The sequence below is a fragment of the Bufo gargarizans genome, chromosome 5, assembly GCF_014858855.1.
Source record: "Bufo gargarizans isolate SCDJY-AF-19 chromosome 5, ASM1485885v1, whole genome shotgun sequence".
Taxonomy (NCBI): Eukaryota; Metazoa; Chordata; class Amphibia; order Anura; family Bufonidae; genus Bufo; species Bufo gargarizans.
In genome coordinates, this window is record NC_058084.1 from 153,192,696 (window position 1) to 153,213,606 (window position 20,911).

Here is a 20,911-nt window from a genome sequence, read left to right on the forward strand (position 1 = left end):
ACAGTATCTGACAGTTGAAATTGATGCATTAGATGTTGGTTTTTATGACAAGAAACTTGCTTGTGACACAGATTATAGAGAAAGCATACAGTACTTGTATTCTCTTAAAATGACTCCATTTTATTTACTCTGGGACTTTACTGGAAAAGTAAGTGTACCTTCACCAATATGCTAATAGCAATTGGATGTCTGAAAATATAGTAGAAGCCTTTAAATGAGCCCTCTTGGTCAGTATGGCAAAGTACTGTTAGACCATCAGTTGCATATCATGAGAAGTATTGTTCAGTCTAGCAGGTGCAAGTTAAAATACTACATCTCCTTTAGGAGGGCAACTCTTAGTTGTTTCTGTGCATCTAAAATGAAATAGTAAGCAATATAACCTTGGGTAATGTGTTCCAGGCTCATGTGGTGTTTGATTTTCTAAGCACATTGGCAATGTGATACAGTTATGTCCATATATATTTGGATACTGACACAAACTTAGTTTTTTTTACCTGTTTACTAAAACATATTCAGGTTATAGTTATTTAATGGACATGGATATAAAGTGCAGACTTTTAGCTTTCATTTGAGGGTATCCACATTAAAATTGGATGAAGGGTTTAGGAGTTTCAGCTCCTTTACATGTGGCACCCTGTTTTTAAAGGGATCAAAAGTAATCGGACAATTGACTGAAAGGCTGTTTCATGGGCAGGTGTGGGCAATTTCTTAATTATTTCATTCTCAATTAATCACATAAAAGGCCTGGAGTTGATTTGAGGTGTGGTGCTTGAAATTTGAAGATTTTGCTAAGAAGTAAACATGCAGTCAAAGGAGCTCTCCATGCAGGTGAAACAAGCCATCCTTCATCTGCGAAAACACTATTAGGAGTGGTAAAATGTACAGTTTGGTACATCCTGAGAAAGAAAGAAAACACTGGTGACCTCAACAATGCAAAAATACTTGCATGCCCTTGGAAGACAACAGTGGTGGACGATCGCTGAATAATTACCATGGTGAAGAAAAACCCCTTCACAGCAGCCAAGGAAGTGAACAACACACTCCAGGATATAGGCATATCAATATCCAAATCTACCATAAAGAGAAGACTGCATAAAAGTAAATACAGAGGGTTCACGGCACGGTGCAAGCCACTCAAAAGCCTCAAGAATAAGAAGGCTAGATTAGACTTTGCTAAAAAAAAACACTTTTGGAAGAACATTCTTTGGACAGATGAAACCAAGATCAACCTCTACCAGAATGATGAAAATAAAAAAGTATTGCAAAGGCATGATACAGCTCATGATCCAAAGCATTCCATATCATATGTAAAACATGGCAGTGTGATGGCTTGGGCATGCATGGCTGCCAGTGGCACTGGGTCCCTAGTGTTTATTGATGATGTGACACAGGACAGAAGCAGCCAGATGAATTTGGGGTTTTTCAGAGAGATAATATATTAACAAGTGATGGGTAGCTTATTTAATTTAAAACTTAACATTTAATAATGTATTTAAAGATAAAATTATAGGCCCTTTAGTATTAAACACTTAGTTTTGTAGCCACTGGTTGCACTACTCTCCTAAAGGATGGCGGAGATGGGAGAGGACCGTATGCAGGGACAGCAAAAATGTTAACAGACAGGATGAATGGTACGTAAGTACCTAGACAGAAAGATACAGTGCTGGGTCAAAACCCTAAGCAGCCCTGTCACTATCTCTCCTTCACCCCAGCTGATGCAATGACCCTAATGTCACCCTCCCTAAGTGTGGACTGCCCAGCTTTGCCCGATAGACAGAAGTAGGTCCTGTTGGTGGTAGGCCAAATGGGTTACAAAGAGGGCATGAAGACTGGTATGGAATGTGCAATGAGTGAGGTCCGGTGTAGGCATCCTATTGTTATAGGCCACCCACAGCACGACACCCGGTCTATCTCACACACATTTCAATCAATGTAAATATATATATATATATATATATATATATGTAAATACATACCATCGGTCAAAATGTCCCGATAGCATAAACATACACACATATATAATTTCAGATAATCACAGTGTCCCGACGCGTTTCCTCAATGATATCCGATTCATCAGGGGACAAAATTGTATCCCGGAGGTCCCTTATCATGGGCGGGCTTCTCCGGTAACAAGATCGTAGGAGATCCCTTTATTTAAGGTAAATATCTCCAGTCACAAAAATGGAGTCACAAAGCATATGCTAGTATGTTCAAACCGGTCTGATATCACAGTCTATTTTTCCTCTCTTGTTAGTTTGTACACAAGTCATTAACTCAGAGAGAGCGTGATATTTGTTCAATGCAGACAGGTTGTTATATTGAATCAACCAAACATTTCAATGGTATGGATCTAAGGCTAAATCGATCCCTAAATCGCGCAACCAGTGGGTTGTGATGTGGGGTCAAATAAATTAAGCCTTTCAAGGACCCAAATGTGTGGTTTAGTTAGCCTCTTAGTCACATGGCATGGGGTGATTCCTGGTATTCAATGTCTAATTATATAGAGACTCAGATGCTAAAAGTTAAGTTGCATTAGAATTATTGTCCGGGTAAAGATATCTCACAGCCCGGACAAATACCCAGGAATAACCCTGTGCCTTCAATGCCTAAGTGAAACTCCAGTCCAAATCAATAGTGCTCAAACCTAAAGTCAGGTCACAAAACAAATCACATTGATTCAAAAGTGTCTACTTATTATACATTGTAGCAGACCTCCCAATGATAATGGTAACATCGAGGGTTAAAAGGTCTCTGCAGTGTCTTATGCTTAATAGTGCTAAATCCTTTTAGTATGCAGGCATCTCAGCAGTATCAACTTATCTGTCCAATCTTAGATGCCGACTGTTTCCAGACAAAGATGGGTGGAGGGTGCTCCCCGGCGTCCCGCGTGTAGCAGTGGCAATGAAGCAATATTCGCGGGTCATTTAAATAGCCGTGTAGCACCGCCCCCATCACACACCCCTTCGCCGTCATGGGGTGAAGGAGAGATAGTGACAGGGCTGCTTAGGGTTTTGACCCAGCACTGTATCTTTCTGTCTAGGTACTTACGCACCATTCATCCTGTCTGTTAACATTTTTGCTGTCCCTGCATACGGTCCTCTCCCATTTCCGCCATCCTTTAGGAGAGTAGTGCAACCAGTGGCTACAAAACTAAGTGTTTAATACTAAAGGGCCTATAATTTTATCTTTAAATACATTATTAAATGTTAAGTTTTAAATTAAATAAGCTACCCATCACTTGTTAATATATTTTGGATTTATAGGGTTTAGCACATCAGATGTAACTATAGTCTGACCCACTATAATCGGTTGTGTTATCATTTTTTCAGAGACATACTGTGTGCTCAAATCCAGCCAAATGCAGCCAAACTGATTCATCTGCATTTTATAATACAGATGGACAATGACCCAAAGAATAAAACCAAAGCAACTCAGGAGTTCATTAAAGCAGAGAAGTGGAATATTCTTGAATGACGAAGTCAGTCACCTGATCTGAACCCAATAGAGCATTTCACTTGTTAAAGACTAAACTTCAGACAGAAAGGCCCACAAACAAACAGCAACTGAAAACCGCTGCAGTAAAGGCCCGGCAGAGCATTAAAAAGGAGGAAACAGTGTCTGGTGATGTCTAGTGTTAAGTGCGAATATTCAAATTGCAATTTTTTTTCTCGAATATCACAATTTCGTGAAATCTTTTTTTTTTTTTTAAATTGTTATATTTTTTTCTTTCCCACTTCCCTAAAGTAGTTCTTACCTGTCCTTGATTCCTGGCTTCCTGGCTGCTCCAGTCAGTGCCCGTTGCCGCTTCTGACGACTTCCGTGCTCATGGAGCGTCCCCATGACCATGGTAACGTCTCCATATACTAGAATATACTGTCGGATTTGAGAATTACGTTGAAATCGCAATTCGATTAATTCAAGTTATAATAATCGCATGGCGATTTCAACTTAACACTGCTATATTCCATATTAGCTAAATTGCAATCTATATGGGTAATTTACGAAATTACGTAATATTGCTTTAACTTCGTCTTTTAGAATATTCGTAATAATGCTCTAACTTCGTCTTTTAGAATATTCGTAATATTGCTCTAACTTCGTCTTTTAGAATATTCGTAATATTCTAAAAGACAAAGTTAGAGCAATGTTAAGAATATACGTAAAAAGTTGAAATCGCGATGCGATTAATATAACTCGAAGTAATTGCATAGCGATTTCAACTTAGCACTGCTATATTCCATATTAATGTAAAAACACAAAATGCAATCGCACACTGCAACCAGCTCTCTGCCCTACCTTTATGCTGGATGTTGAATAAGGCATTGGTGTACATTTTGGCCAAAGCGTAATAAGCCACTCACCGCGTCAAGGTTGCCTTCATGAGTGGTCCCTAACACTAGTTCCTACCTTTTATGGGCCATGACAGCCACATAAAGTCCAGGGAGCGCAGGTACAGCATGCACGCAAAGCACACTCTGCTTTTAACCCTGTCCGGTGCCATTACAGCTTTCATCGGATCCAGGGATGCAAGTACTCATATGCATGCTGAGCCCACTTTATACTTCTCCTGGAGCCTAATAGCTACTGGTAGGTGCTGTATAAGCAGACTCAGTTTTATACTGACTTTAAAACCAACCTCCAGGGGGCAGATTAACTGGACAGGTGTGCTTGACTGCTTGGAGATCGCCACGCCTCCAATACGTACTACAAGGAGAAAAATATGGAAAATTTCAGCCCGCACAACCCTTAGCAGGTGCAGATTGCTGTGGCGAAATAGAGATATAAATGTAAAAACACAAAATGCAATCGCACACTGCAACCAGCTCTCTGCCCTACCTTTATGCTGGATGTTGAATAAGGCATTGGTGTACATTTTGGCCAAAGCGTAATAAGCCACTCACCGCGTCAAGGTTGCCTTCATGAGTGGTCCCTAACACTAGTTCCTACCTTTTATGGGCCATGACAGCCACATAAAGTCCAGGGAGCGCAGGTACAGCATGCACGCAAAGCACACTCTGCTTTTAACCCTGTCCGGTGCCATTACAGCTTTCATCGGATCCAGGGATGCAAGTACTCACATGCATGCTGAGCCCACTTTATACTTCTCCTGGAGCCTAATAGCTACTGGTAGGTGCTGTATAAGCAGACTCAGTTTTATACTGACTTTAAAACCAGCCTCCAGGGGGCAGATTAACTGGACAGGTGTGCTTGACTGCTTGGAGATCGCCACGCCTCCAATACGTACTACAAGGAGAAAAATATGGAAAATTTCAGCCCGCACAACCCTTAGCAGGTGCAGATTGCTGTGGCGAAATAGAGATATAAATGTAAAAACACAAAATGCAATCGCACACTGCAACCAGCTCTCTGCCCTACCTTTATGCTGGATGTTGAATAAGGCATTGGTGTACATTTTGGCCAAAGCGTAATAAGCCACTCACCGCGTCAAGGTTGCCTTCATGAGTGGTCCCTAACACTAGTTCCTACCTTTTATAGGCCATGACAGCCACATAAAGTCCAGGGAGCGCAGGTACAGCATGCACGCAAAGCACACTCTGCTTTTAACCCTGTCCGGTGCCATTACAGCTTTCATCGGATCCAGGGATGCAAGTACTCACATGCATGCTGAGCCCACTTTATACTTCTCCTGGAGCCTAATAGCTACTGGTAGGTGCTGTATAAGCAGACTCAGTTTTATACTGACTTTAAAACCAGCCTCCAGGGGGCAGATTAACTGGACAGGTGTGCTTGACTGCTTGGAGATCGCCACGCCTCCAATACGTACTACAAGGAGAAAAATATGGAAAATTTCAGCCCGCACAACCCTTAGCAGGTGCAGATTGCTGTGGCGAAATAGAGATATAAATGTAAAAACACAAAATGCAATCGCACACTGCAACCAGCTCTCTGCCCTACCTTTATGCTGGATGTTGAATAAGGCATTGGTGTACATTTTGGCCAAAGCGTAATAAGCCACTCACCGCGTCAAGATTGCCTTCATGAGTGGTCCCTAACACTAGTTCCTACCTTTTATGGGCCATGACAGCCACATAAAGTCCAGGGAGCGCAGGTACAGCATGCACGCAAAGCACACTCTGCTTTTATCGCGATTTCAACTTTTTACGTATATTCTTAATATTGCTCTAACTTCGTCTTTTAAAATATTCGTAATATTCTAAAAGACAAAGTTAGAGCAATATAACGAATATTCTAAAAGACGAAGTTAGAGCAATATTACGAAATTTCGTAAAATAATCATATAGATTGTAATTTAGCTAATATGGAATATAGCAGTGCTAAGTTGAAATCGCCATGCGATTACTTCGAGTTATATTAATCGCATCGCGATTTCAACTTTTTACGTATATTCTTAATATTGCTCTAACTTCGTCTTTTAGAATATTACGAATATTCTAAAAGACGAAGTTAGAGCAATATTACGAATATTCTAAAAGACGAAGTTAGAGCAATATTCCGAAATTTTGTAAAATACACATAGATTGTAATATAGCTAATATACTACAATAGTATTTTTTTTTAATAGTGTACATATTTTTCAAAACTTAAGTTCAGAAGAGGCTAAAATAATTAGAGAAAAAAAAGGATTATAGCACTATATTAGCTAAATTACAATCTATATGTGTATTTTATGAAATTTCGTAATATTGCTCTAACTTCGTCTTTTAGAATATTCGTAATATTCTAAAAGATGAAGTTAGAGCAATATTACGAAATTTTGTAAAATACATATATTAGCCTAGCCATAGTCAATTAGCATAGGAACGTTGCCTTATACTATCAAAAGAAATAATCGCAATACGTGATTAATTAAATCGCATATTATTCGCGATAATTAGAATAATTACGAATATTCGATTTCGACTAATATAACACGAATATTCATTCGAATATTCGCGAAATATCGCAAAATCGAATATGGCACCTCCCGCTCATCACTAGTGATGTCCATGAGTTTAAGACTTCAGGTAGTCATTGCCAACAAAGGGTTTTTTAACAAAGTATTAGAAATTAACATTTTATTTACAATTATTTAATTGTCCAATTACCTTTGAGCCCCTGAAATTAAGGGATTGAGTTTCAATAATACTTTAGTTCCTCACATTTTTATGTAATCATTTTGTTTAACCCACTGAATTAAAGCTGAAAGTCTGAACTTCAACTACATCTGAATTGTTTTGTTCAAAATCCATTGTGGTAATATACAGAACAAAAATCAGAAAAATGTTGTTTCTGTCCAAATATATATGGACCTAACTGTATATCCTTGTAATCAAGCATCCCTTATAGCTATAGGTAGTTAGATGACTTTTAACAAAAGGTAATTTTTAAAATGGTCTTAATAGCTTTTGCAGTCACTTGCATCATACCATTTGAAGGCTGTAAGATAAGTAGACAACTTTATTACATGTAAAGCCAACTACGGCATATATATATATATATATATATATATATATATATATCCTCCTTTAGCAGCCATCTTATGGACAGAACCTCTGTGTTGAGAGCACAAAAGACATTGTAAACAAGGGAGTATAACTTTTAAAAATCTAGAAAATGGTGCTGAATATCAACAAAGACTACATAATCATCTCACAAATAGGGATGAGCGAACTCGAACTGTATAGTTCGGGTTCGTACCGAATTTTGGGGTGTCCGTGACACGGACCCGAACCCGGACATTTTCGTAAAAGTCCGGGTTCGGGTTCGGTGTTCGTCGCTTTCTTGGCGCTTTTGTGACGCTTTCTTGGCGCTTTTTGAAAGGCTGCAAAGCAGCCAATCAACAAGCGTCATACTACTTGCCCCAAGAGGCCATCACAGCCATGCCTACTATTGGCATGGCTGTGATTGGCCAGAGCACCATGTGACCCAGCCTCTATTTAAGCTGGAGTCACATAGCGCCGCCCGTCACTCTGCTCTGATTAGCGTAGGGAGAGGTTGCGGCTGCGACAGTAGGGCGAGATTAGGCAGATTAACTCCTCCAAAGGACTTGATTAACTGATCGATTTGCAGCTGTGGATCATTGAGCTGCTGATCCTCAATTGCTCACTGTTTTTAGGCTGCCCAGACCGTTTGTCAGTCACATTTTTCTGGGGTGATCGGCGGCCATTTTGTGTCTTGTGGTGCGCCAGCACAAGCTGCGACCAAGTGCATTTAACCCTCAATGGTGTGGTTGTTTTTTGGCTAAAGCCTACATCAGGGTGAAGCTGTCACACCAAGTGCATTTAACCAGCAATAGTCTGTTCATTTTTTGGCCATATACAAAATCAGGGGCAAGCTGCGCCTGTCACCAAGTGCATTTAACCCTCAATGGTGTGGTTGTTTTTTGGCTAAAGCCTACATCAGGGTGAAGCTGTCACACCAAGTGCATTTAACCAGCAATAGTCTGTTCATTTTTTGGCCATATACAAAATCAGGGGCAAGCTGCGCCTGTCACCAAGTGCATTTAACCCTCAATGGTGTGGTTGTTTTTTGGCTAAAGCCTACATCAGGGTGAAGCTGTCACACCAAGTGCATTTAACCAGCAATAGTCTGTTCATTTTTTGGCCATATACAAAATCAGGGGCAAGCTGCGCCTGTCACCAAGTGCATTTAACCCTCAATGGTGTGGTTGTTTTTTGGCTAAAGCCTACATCAGGGTGAAGCTGTCACACCAAGTGCATTTAACCAGCAATAGTCTGTTCATTTTTTGGCCATATACAAAATCAGGGGCAAGCTGCGCCTGTCACCAAGTGCATTTAACCCTCAATGGTGTGGTTGTTTTTTGGCTAAAGCCTACATCAGGGTGAAGCTGTCACACCAAGTGCATTTAACCAGCAATAGTCTGTTCATTTTTTGGCCATATACAAAATCAGGGGCAAGCTGCGCCTGTCACCAAGTGCATTTAACCCTCAATGGTGTGGTTGTTTTCTGGCTAAAGCCTACATCAGGGTGAAGCTGTCACACCAAGTGCATTTAACCAGCAATAGTCTGTTTATTTTTTGGCCATATACTACATCAGGGGCAAGCTGCGCCCGTCACCAAGTGCATTTAACCCTCAGTAGTGTGGTTGGTCAAGCTGTGACACCAAGTGCATTTAACCAGCAATAGTCTGTTCATTTTTTGGCCATATACTACATCAGGGGCAAGCTGCGCCCGTCACCAAGTGCATTTAACCAGCAATAGTGTGGTTATTTTTTGGCCATATCCCAGTCTAATTCTGTCACTAAATCCATACCGGTCACCCAGCGCCTAAATACTAGGCCTCAAATTTATATCCCGCTAAATCTCTCGTTACCGCTGTCCTGTTGTAGCTGGGAAAGTTATTTAGTGTCCGTCAAAGCACATTTTTTGTTCTGGGTTGAAGTACAATTCCCAATTTAGCAATTTCATAATTTAGTGGTTTCTGCTATATCAGAGCTATTTGAAATCTATCCCTAAAAGGGTAGATCATATTGAAGGTGCACATAGGGTCATTCAGAATAACTTCACACACACCCGCTACTGTGTATTTCCAAGTCTAATTCTGTCACTAAACCCATACCTGTCACCCAGCGCCTAAATACTAGGCCTCAAATTTATATCCTGCTAAATCTCTCGTTACCGCTGTACTGTTGTTGCTTGGAAAGATATTTAGTGTCCGTCAAAGCACATTTTTTGTTCTGGGTTGAAGTACAATTCCCAATTTAGCAATTTCATAATTTAGTGGTTTCTGCTATATCAGAGCTATTTGAAATCTATCCCTAAAAGGGTATATAATATTCAAGGTGCACATTGGGTCATTCAGAATAACTTCACACACACCCGCTACTGTGTATTTTCAAGTCTAATTCTGTCACTAAACCCATACCTGTCACCCAGCGCCTAAATACTAGGCCTCAAATTTATATCCTGCTAAATCTCTCGTTACCGCTGTACTGTTGTTGCTGGGCAAGATATTTAGTGTCCGTCAAAGCACATTTTTTGTTCTGGGTTGAAATACAATTCCCAATTTAGCAATTTCATAATTTAGTGGTTTCTGCTATATCAGAGCTATTTGAAATCTATCCCTAAAAGGGTATATAATATTCAAGGTGCACATTGGGTCATTCAGAATAACTTCACACACACCCGCTACTGTGTATTTCCAAGTCTAATTCTGTCACTAAACCCATACCTGTCACCCAGCGCCTAAATACTAGGCCTCAAATTTATATCCTGCTAAATCTCTCGTTACCGCTGTACTGTTGTTGCTGGGCAAGATATTTAGTGTCCGTCAAAGCACATTTTTTGTTCTGGGTTGAAATACAATTCCCAATTTAGCAATTTCATAATTTAGTGGTTTCTGCTATATCAGAGCTATTTGAAATCTATCCCTAAAAGGGTATATAATATTCAAGGTGCACATTGGGTCATTCAGAATAACTTCACACACACCCGCTACTGTGTATTTCCAAGTCTAATTCTGTCACTAAACCCATACCTGTCACCCAGCGCCTAAATACTAGGCCTCAAATTTATATCCTGCTAAATCTCTCGTTACCGCTGTACTGTTGTTGCTGGGCAAGATATTTAGTGTCCGTCAAAGCACATTTTTTGTTCTGGGTTGAAATACAATTCCCAATTTAGCAATTTCATAATTTAGTGGTTTCTGCTATATCAGAGCTATTTGAAATCTATCCCTAAAAGGGTATATAATATTCAAGGTGCACATTGGGTCATTCAGAATAACTTCACACACACCCGCTACTGTGTATTTCCAAGTCTAATTCTGTCACTAAACCCATACCTGTCACCCAGCGCCTAAATACTAGGCCTCAAATTTATATCCTGCTAAATCTCTCGTTACCGCTGTACTGTTGTTGCTGGGCAAGATATTTAGTGTCCGTCAAAGCACATTTTTTGTTCTGGGTTGAAATACAATTCCCAATTTAGCAATTTCATAATTTAGTGGTTCCTGCTATATCAGAGCTATTTGAAATCTATCCCAAAAAGGGTATATAATAATCAAGGTGCACATAGGGTCATTCAGAATAACTTCACACACACGCTTCTGTGCATTTCCAAGTCTAATTCTGTCACTAAATCCATACCGGTCACCCAGCGCCTAAATACTAGGCCTCAAATTTATATCCCGCTGAATTTGAATACAATACATTGGGCCAAATAATATATTTGTTGTTGTGGTGAACCATAACAATGAGAAAAACATCTAGTAAGGGACGCGGACGTGGACATGGTCGTGGTGGTGTTAGTGGACCCTCTGGTGCTGGGAGAGGACGTGGCCGTTCTGCCACATCCACACGTCCTAGTGTACCAACTACCTCAGGTCCCAGTAGCCGCCAGAATTTACAGCGATATATGGTGGGGCCCAATGCCGTTCTAAGGATGGTAAGGCCTGAGCAGGTACAGGCATTAGTCAATTGGGTGGCCGACAGTGGATCCAGCACGTTCACATTATCTCCCACCCAGTCTTCTGCAGAAAGCGCACAGATGGCGCCTGAAAACCAACCCCATCAGTCTGTCACATCACCCCCATGCATACCAGGGAAACTGTCTCAGCCTCAAGTTATGCAGCAGTCTCTTATGCTGTTTGAAGACTCCGCTGGCAGGGTTTCCCAAGGGCATCCACCTAGCCCTTCCCCAGCGGTGAAAGACATAGAATGCACTGACGCACAACCACTTATGTTTCCTGATGATGAGGACATGGGAATACCACCTCAGCATGTCTCTGATGATGACGAAACACAGGTGCCAACTGCTGCGTCTTTCTGCAGTGTGCAGACTGAACAGGAGGTCAGGGATCAAGACTGGGTGGAAGACGATGCAGGGGACGATGAGGTCCTAGACCCCACATGGAATGAAGGTCGTGCCACTGACTTTCACAGTTCGGAGGAAGAGGCAGTGGTGAGACCGAGCCAACAGCGTAGCAAAAGAGGGAGCAGTGGGCAAAAGCAGAACACCCGCCGCCAAGAGACTCCGCCTGCTACTGACCGCCGCCATCTGGGACCGAGCACCCCAAAGGCAGCTTCAAGGAGTTCCCTGGCATGGCACTTCTTCAAACAATGTGCTGACGACAAGACCCGAGTGGTTTGCACGCTGTGCCATCAGAGCCTGAAGCGAGGCATTAACGTTCTGAACCTGAGCACAACCTGCATGACCAGGCACCTGCATGCAAAGCATGAACTGCAGTGGAGTAAACACCTTAAAACCAAGGAAGTCACTCAGGCTCCCCCTGCTACCTCTTCTGCTGCTGCCGCCTCGGCCTATTCTGCTGCTGCCGCCTCGGCCTCTTCCTCCGCCTCTGGAGGAACGTTGGCACCTGCCGCCCAGCAAACAGGGGATGTACCACCAACACCACCACCACCACCTCCGTCACCAAGCGTCTCAACCATGTCACACGCCAGCGTTCAGCTCTCCATCTCACAAACATTTGATAGAAAGCGTAAATTCCCACCTAGCCACCCTCGATCCCTGGCCCTGAATGCCAGCATTTCTAAACTACTGGCCTATGAAATGCTGTCATTTAGGCTGGTGGACACAGACAGCTTCAAACAGCTCATGTCGCTTGCTGTCCCACAGTATGTTGTTCCCAGCCGGCACTACTTCTCCAAGAGAGCCGTGCCTTCCCTGCACAACCAAGTATCCGATAAAATCAAGTGTGCACTGCGCAACGCCATCTGTAGCAAGGTCCACCTAACCACAGATACGTGGACCAGTAAGCACGGCCAGGGACGCTATATCTCCCTAACTGCACACTGGGTAAATGTAGTGGCAGCTGGGCCCCAGGCGGAGAGCTGTTTGGCGCACGTCCTTCCGCCGCCAAGGATCGCAGGGCAACATTCTTTGCCTCCTGTTGCCACCTCCTCCTTCTCGGCTTCCTCCTCCTCTTCTTCCACCTGCTCATCCAGTCAGCCACACACCTTCACCACCAACTTCAGCACAGCCCGGGGTAAACGTCAGCAGGCCATTCTGAAACTCATATGTTTGGGGGACAGGCCCCACACCGCACAGGAGTTGTGGCGGGGTATTGAACAACAGACCGACGAGTGGTTGCTGCCGGTGAGCCTCAAGCCCGGCCTGGTGGTGTGTGATAATGGGCGAAATCTCGTTGCAGCTCTGGGACTAGCCAATTTGACGCACATCCCTTGCTTGGCGCATGTGCTGAATTTGGTGGTGCAGAAGTTCATTCACAACTACCCCGACATGTCAGAGCTGCTGCATAAAGTGCGGGCCGTCTGTTCGCGCTTCCGGCGTTCACATCCTGCCGCTGCTCGCCTGTCTGCGCTACAGCGTAACTTCGGCCTTCCCGCTCACCGCCTCATATGCGACGTGCCCACCAGGTGGAACTCCACCTTGCACATGCTGGACAGACTGTGCGAGCAGCAGCAGGCCATAGTGGAGTTTCAGCTGCAGCACGCACGGGTCAGTCGCACTACAGAACAGCACCACTTCACCACCAATGACTGGGCCTCCATGCGAGACCTGTGTGCCCTGTTGCGCTGTTTCGAGTACTCCACCAACATGGCCAGTGGCGATGACACCGTTATCAGCGTTACAATACCACTTCTATGTCTCCTTGAGAAAACACTTAGGGCGATGATGGAAGAGGAGGTGGCCCAGGAGGAGGAGGAGGAGGAGGAGGAAGAGGGGTCATTTTTAGCACTTTCAGGCCAGTCTCTTCGAAGTGACTCAGAGGGAGGTTTTTGGCAACAGCAGAGGCCAGGTACAAATGTGGCCAGCCAGGGCCCACTACTGGAGGACGAGGAGGACGAGGATGAGGAGGAGGTGGAGGAGGATGAGGATGAAGCATGGTCACAGCGGGGTGGCACCCAACGCAGCTCGGGTCCATCACTGGTGCGTGGCTGGGGGGAAAGGCAGGACGATGACGATACGCCTCCCACAGAGGACAGCTTGTCCTTACCCCTGGGCAGCCTGGCACACATGAGCGACTACATGCTGCAGTGCCTGCGCAACGACAGCAGAGTTGCCCACATTTTAACCTGTGCGGACTACTGGGTTGCCACCCTGCTGGATCCACGCTACAAAGACAATGTGCCCACCTTACTTCCTGCACTGGAGCGTGATAGGAAGATGCGCGAGTACAAGCGCACGTTGGTAGACGCGCTACTGAGAGCATTCCCAAATGTCACAGGGGAACAAGTGGAAGCCCAAGGCCAAGGCAGAGGAGGAGCAAGAGGTCGCCAAGGCAGCTGTGTCACGGCCAGCTCCTCTGAGGGCAGGGTTAGCATGGCAGAGATGTGGAAAACTTTTGTCAACACGCCACAGCTAACTGCACCACCACCTGATACGCAACGTGTTAGCAGGAGGCAACATTTCACTAACATGGTGGAACAGTACGTGTGCACACCCCTCCACGTACTGACTGATGGTTCGGCCCCATTCAACTTCTGGGTCTCTAAATTGTCCACGTGGCCAGAGCTAGCCTTTTATGCCTTGGAGGTGCTGGCCTGCCCGGCAGCCAGCGTTTTGTCTGAACGTGTATTCAGCACGGCAGGGGGCGTCATTACAGACAAACGCAGCCGCCTGTCTACAGCCAATGTGGACAAGCTGACGTTCATAAAAATGAACCAGGCATGGATCCCACAGGACCTGTCCGTCCCTTGTCCAGATTAGACATTAACTACCTCCCCATAACCATATATTATTGGACTCCAGGGCACTTCCTCATTCAATCCTATTTTTATTTTCATTTTACCATTATATTGCAAGGCTACCCAAAGTTGAATGAACCTCTCCTCTGCCTGTGTGCTAGGCCTAAATATATGCCAATGGATTGTTGCAGTGGTGGCTGACGTGAAGCCTCATTCTCTGCTATGACATGCAGACTGATTCTCTGGTGACATGAAGCCAGATTGTCTGTTACGGGACCTCTCTCCTCTGCCTGTGTGCTAGGCCTAAATATATGCCAATGGATTGTTGCAGTGGTGGCTGACGTGAAGCCTGATTCTCTGCTATGACATGCAGACTGATTCTCTGGTGACATGAAGCCAGATCCTCTGTTACGGGACCTCTCTCCTCTGCCTGGGTGCTGGGCCTAAATTTATGAAAATGGACTGTTGCAGTGGTGGGTGACGTGAAGCCTGATTCTCTGCTATGACATGCAGACTGATTCTCTGGTGACATGAAGCCAGATCCTCTGTTACGGGACCTCTCTCCTCTGCCTGGGTGCTGGGCCTAAATTTATGAAAATGGACTGTTGCAGTGGTGGGTGACGTGAAGCCTCATTCTCTGCTATGACATGCAGACTGATTCTCTGCTGACATGAAGCCAGATCGTCTGTTACGGGACCTCTCTCCTCTGCCTGGGTGCTGGGCCTAAATTTATGAAAATGGACTCTTACAGTGGTGGGTGACGTGAAGCCTGATTCTCTGCTATGACATGAAGACTGATTCTCTGCTGACATGAAGCCAGATCCTCTGTTACGGGACCTCTCTCCTCTGCCTGGGTGCTGGGCCTAAATATCTGACAATGGACTGTTGCATTGGTGGCTGACGTGAAGCCTGATTCTCTGCTATGATATGAAGACTGATTCTCTGCTGACATGAAGCCAGATTGTCTGTTACGGGACCTCTCTCCTCTGCCTGTGTGCTAGGCCTAAATATATGCCAATGGATTGTTGCAGTGGTGGCTGACGTGAAGCCTGATTCTCTGCTATGACATGCAGACTGATTCTCTGGTGACATGAAGCCAGATCCTCTGTTACGGGACCTCTCTCCTCTGCCTGGGTGCTGGGCCTAAATTTATGAAAATGGACTGTTGCAGTGGTGGGTGACGTGAAGCCTGATTCTCTGCTATGACATGCAGACTGATTCTCTGGTGACATGAAGCCAGATCCTCTGTTACGGGACCTCTCTCCTCTGCCTGGGTGCTGGGCCTAAATTTATGAAAATGGACTGTTGCAGTGGTGGGTGACGTGAAGCCTCATTCTCTGCTATGACATGCAGACTGATTCTCTGCTGACATGAAGCCAGATTGTCTGTTACGGGACCTCTCTCCTCTGCCTGGGTGCTGGGCCTGAATTTATGACAATGGACTGTTGCAGTGGTGGCTGACGTGAAGCCTGATTCTCTGCTATGATATGAAGACTGATTCTCTGCTGACATGAAGCCAGATTGTCTGTTACGGGACCTCTCTCCTCTGCCTGGGTGCCGGGGCCTAAATATCTGAGAATGGACTGTTCCAGTGGTGGGTAACGGGAAGCCAGATTCTCTGCTATGATATGAAGACTGATTCTCTGCTGACATGAAGCCAGATTGTCTGTTACGGGACCTCTCTCCTCTGCCTGGGTGCTGGGCCTAAATTTATGAAAATGGACTCTTACAGTGGTGGGTGACGTGAAGCCTGATTCTCTGCTATGACATGAAGACTGATTCTCTGCTGACATGAAGCCAGATTGTCTGTTACGGGACCTCTCTCCTCTGCCTGGGTGCCGGGGCCTAAATATCTGAGAATGGACTGTTCCAGTGGTGGGTGACGGGAAGCCAGATTCTCTGCTATGGAACCTCTCTCCAATTGATTTTGGTTAATTTTTATTTATTTAATTTTTATTTTAATTAATTTCCCTATCCACATTTGTTTGCAGGGGATTTACCTACATGTTGCTGCCTTTTGCAGCCCTCTAGCCCTTTCCTGGGCTGTTTTACAGCCGTTTTAGTGCCGAAAAGTTCGGGTCCCCATTGACTTCAATGGGGTTCGGGTTCGGGACGAAGTTCGGATCGGGTTCGGATCCCGAACCCGAACATTTCCGGGATGTTCGGCCGAACTTCTCGAACCCGAACATCCAGGTGTTCGCTCAACTCTACTCACAAACACATTGGTTATTACAAACCAGAAAGTGGCCATCCTCTTCAACCCCTTCAAGACCAAGCCACCACTTTTCCCCTTAAGGACCAAGTCGTATTTTGCAAATCTGACATGCTTCAATTTATGTGGTAATAACTCTGGAATGCTTTTTCTTATCCAAAAGATTCTGAGATTGTTTTCTTGTGACATATTGTACTTCATGTTAGTGGTAAATTTGAGTTGATATATTTAACTTTTATTTATAAAAAAATATTTCTTTCCTTTTAAGGTTATTTTTACACTAACATTTTTCTTATTCCAACAGGGCTCTGCAAAAAGGCTTCCGTTACTGACGATATGACCATCTGCAACGTATCCGGTTGTATTATCTTTAAAGAGAACCTGTCACCTCCAAAACACATATAAAACCGACATCATTACCTTACAATAGCCCCCAATGTGTTCACAATGATGTTTTTCATTCTTCCATCGGATGCTGAGTCAGCTTGAAGTCAAGGAGGCAATGGCCTCCTTGCTTCAAGTAAAAAAATAAAATAACTTCACTTTGATTGACATCCTGCCTAGAGGCAGGGATCGCGCAAGCCCGATGCTCTCCATGTTACTGCAAGATCCTGTCTCCAGCTCCGGGCTCGCGCACACACTTGCAATGGCCCGCACATGCGCAGTGAGAACAAAGCTGCCAGCTGACTACGGGAGCAGGAGACGGGATTGCGCAGTAACACGGAGTGCAACGGGCATGCACGAGACTTGCGCAATCCCAGCCTCTAGGCAGGATGTCAATCAAAGTGAAGAGGACGGGTAAGGGGCGGGCTTATTTTTACTTGAAGCAAGGAGGCCATTGCCATTCTTGACTTCAAGCTGACTCTGAAGATAGCGAGAAGGGTGATTAAAACTGTGTTTTTTTACAGTATGCACTAATCGATGGAAGAATGAAAAACATAATTGTGAAAACATTGGGGGCTACTGTACAGTAATGATGTCGGTTTTATATGTGTTTTGGGGGTGACAGGGTCCCTTTAACATAGCCAAGATGGATCCGTCATGAACTCCATTAAAAGTCAATGGGGAACGGATCAGTTTTCTATTGTGTCAGATTGTGTCAGCGTTAAACGGATCCGTCGCCATTGATTTGCATTGTGGGTCATAATAGATCTCTCTTGCACCACATCCTATGAAGGAAAGAAAACTGCAGCTTGCTGTGGTTTGCTCTCCGGTATAGGAACATGACCAAACGGAACGGAATGCTTTTTGGAGCATTCCATTCTGTTCAGTTACATTTTGTCCCCATTGACAATGAACTGCTGTTCAGCTCGAGCTTCACTATGCTCATCTGAATACTGTGGGTCAATGGGAGACCCGGGCATCAAACCAGGCACCCCCTGCTCTGAAGAAGATAGGGTGTCTGGTTCACAAAGAAAAGGCTAGAAATTGATTGAATCGCCACCAAAATGGTTTGGAAACCGCATTAAGAGGATGGCTGGATGCATCTTGGATTCCTATTATCTATAACATACAATATACCACCATACAAAGGCTCTATGCTAAAAGCCAGGTATATGCAAGCCATCAATCTATTGATGAGACAAATGACAGGCTTAGTCAGCATACTTTACAATAGTAGCCTTGTACATGAGATATTCCAAACCATCTCTCATCTGACTGAGAACCAGTAAGCCTCAAAGTTAATTTAGATCTGTTGGATGGCTTGGGTGGACCTGCGCACCTAGATCAATATCATTAGGGAGACAAAATGTTTTCTGATTGTCCTAACATAATATTCAATAAGCTTTCTATACAGTTTTGTCATGTGAAACTCATTTGCATAAACATGAGCATATGGGAAAGACATGCAAATGAGCAGAATCTGCCTTGTTTTTCAGCTGTCAATTTGTGATCTACACTACTCATGAACATCACCATCTATTGGTTTCATAGTCTTATGACAAGAGTAATAGTATTGTCATAAGACTATGAAACCAATAGATGGCACTGTTCATGAGTCATGAACAGCACCATCTATTGGCTTCACAGTCTTATGACAAGATAATTAGTGTAGCCTTATGCATGGAAAATTTGCTATAAAAATTTTCTGATTGTCCTAACATAATATTCAATAACCTTTCTATACAGTTTTGTCATGTAAAAACTAATTTGCATAAACATGGGCATATGGTAAAGACATGCAAATGAGAAGAATCTGCCTTGTTTTTCAGCTGAAAAACCATTTGCATGGAAAATTTGCAATCTACACTACTCAGGAACAGCACCATCTATTCATGAGTCATGAACAGCGCCATCTATTATTTTCATAGTCTTATGACAAGAGTAATAGTACTTGTCATAATACTATGAAACCAATAGATGGTGCTGTTCATCTTATTGGGGCACTAGTAAGTGGGGCACACTGATCAACAGAGTCCACACCCCGTGTAGCACTCAGCCTATAATAGCCTGCGCTAACACTGAGGTGTATATCAGATTGCTGCTATCATTCACATATCTTCTAGCAGTAATATAAGCTTGCTAGGGTGTATGTGAGGACTATTACTCTGCTTGTAATGACTCATGAACAGCGCTATCTATTGGTTTCATAGTTATATAGTTAAATCGTTAATACTGTTGAAAAAAGACATACGTCCATCAAGTTCAACCAAGGTATAGGTGGGGACGTGAATCCCAGAAGGAAGTGAGACTCAGATTTCTACATGTTTTCATAAGCATTAACCCCGTCCCGACACATGACGTAGTACTACATCATGCCAATTTGCAATAAAACGTCATGGTGATCGCGCGGTCACCGGAATGGTGCGCGCGTGATCACTGCAGGGGCCTGGCAAACCCTGGTAGCCGGGCCCTTGCTGTATCCGCTGGCATCGCTGTAAAAGCCGATTCCTGCGGATTAACCCCTTCCATGCCACAGTCTGCGCTGACCACGACATAGAAGGGGTTTGTGTCCCCGTGCTGCTGTGGCGTACACAATGCGTGACAAGGCAGCCTGATGCCATGCAGAGGCTGCCCAATGCCTTGCACGGCATTGGGACCTGCCTTCTATGGGTGCCGAGGAGATCCAGCCTCAGGCTGGGTCTTCTAGGCAACCTGTTTGTATACTACTCACTGTAGTACACGAACAGGCAATGCATTACAATACAGATGTATTGTAATGCATTGCAGAGGGGATCAGACCCCCAAAAGTGAACATCAGAAATATAGTGAAGAAAAAAAGTAAAAAAATGTGTTTTTAATAAAATGTATAAAGTAATAAAATTAATAAAGTAAATAAAGAAAAAACTCCCCTTTCACTTTTTTTATAATAAAAAACAGAAAAAAGCACACATATTAGGTATTGCCGTGTCCATAATGACCGGCTCTATAAATATATCACATGATTTACCCTGTCTAATAAATACCATAAAAATAAATAAATAAAAACGGTGTAAAAAAAAAAGCTATTTTGTCACCTTAAATCACGAAAATTGCAACAGCAAGTGATCAAAAAAGCATATGCCCCCCAAAATAGTACCAATCCGACCGTCACCTGATCCCACAAAAAATAAGTCTCTAACTAAGAGAATTGGTCAAAAAATAAAAAAGCTATTACTCTCAGACAATTGAGACACTAAAATATGATTATTTTTTCTTCAAAACTGCTATTATCGTGCTAAAGTTAAATAAATTTAAAAAAGTATACATATTAGGTATCGCCACATCCGTAATGATCTGCTCTATAAAAAAGTCACATGAACTAATCCCTCAGGTGAACATCGTTAAAAAAAAAAAAAGTAAAACGTTACATCACAAAAATCGCAACACCAAGCAATCAAAAAGGCATATACCCCCCCAAAATAGTACCAATCAAATTGTCACCTCATCCCGCAAAAAATTTGTCCTTAACTAAGACAATTGTTTAAAAAATAAAAAAGCTATGGCTTTCAGACTATGGATACACTAAAATATCATTATTTTGGTTTCAAAAATGCTATTATTGTGTAAAACTTAAATAAGAAAAAGTTGACATATTAGGTATTTCCACATCTATAATGATCTGCTCTATAAAAAAGTCACATGAACTAACCCCTCAGGTAAACGCTGAAAAAATAAATAAATAAAA

At 43.4% G+C, this 20,911-nt stretch overlaps 1 protein-coding gene across 1 annotated transcript in view; it reads right to left on the reverse strand.

Moving 5' to 3' along the window:
- The window catches only part of DOK6 (docking protein 6), a 570,713-nt gene that overhangs the window by 337,687 nt on the left and 212,115 nt on the right, over positions 1–20,911 (reverse strand). The gene's annotated exons all lie outside the window — the stretch shown is intronic.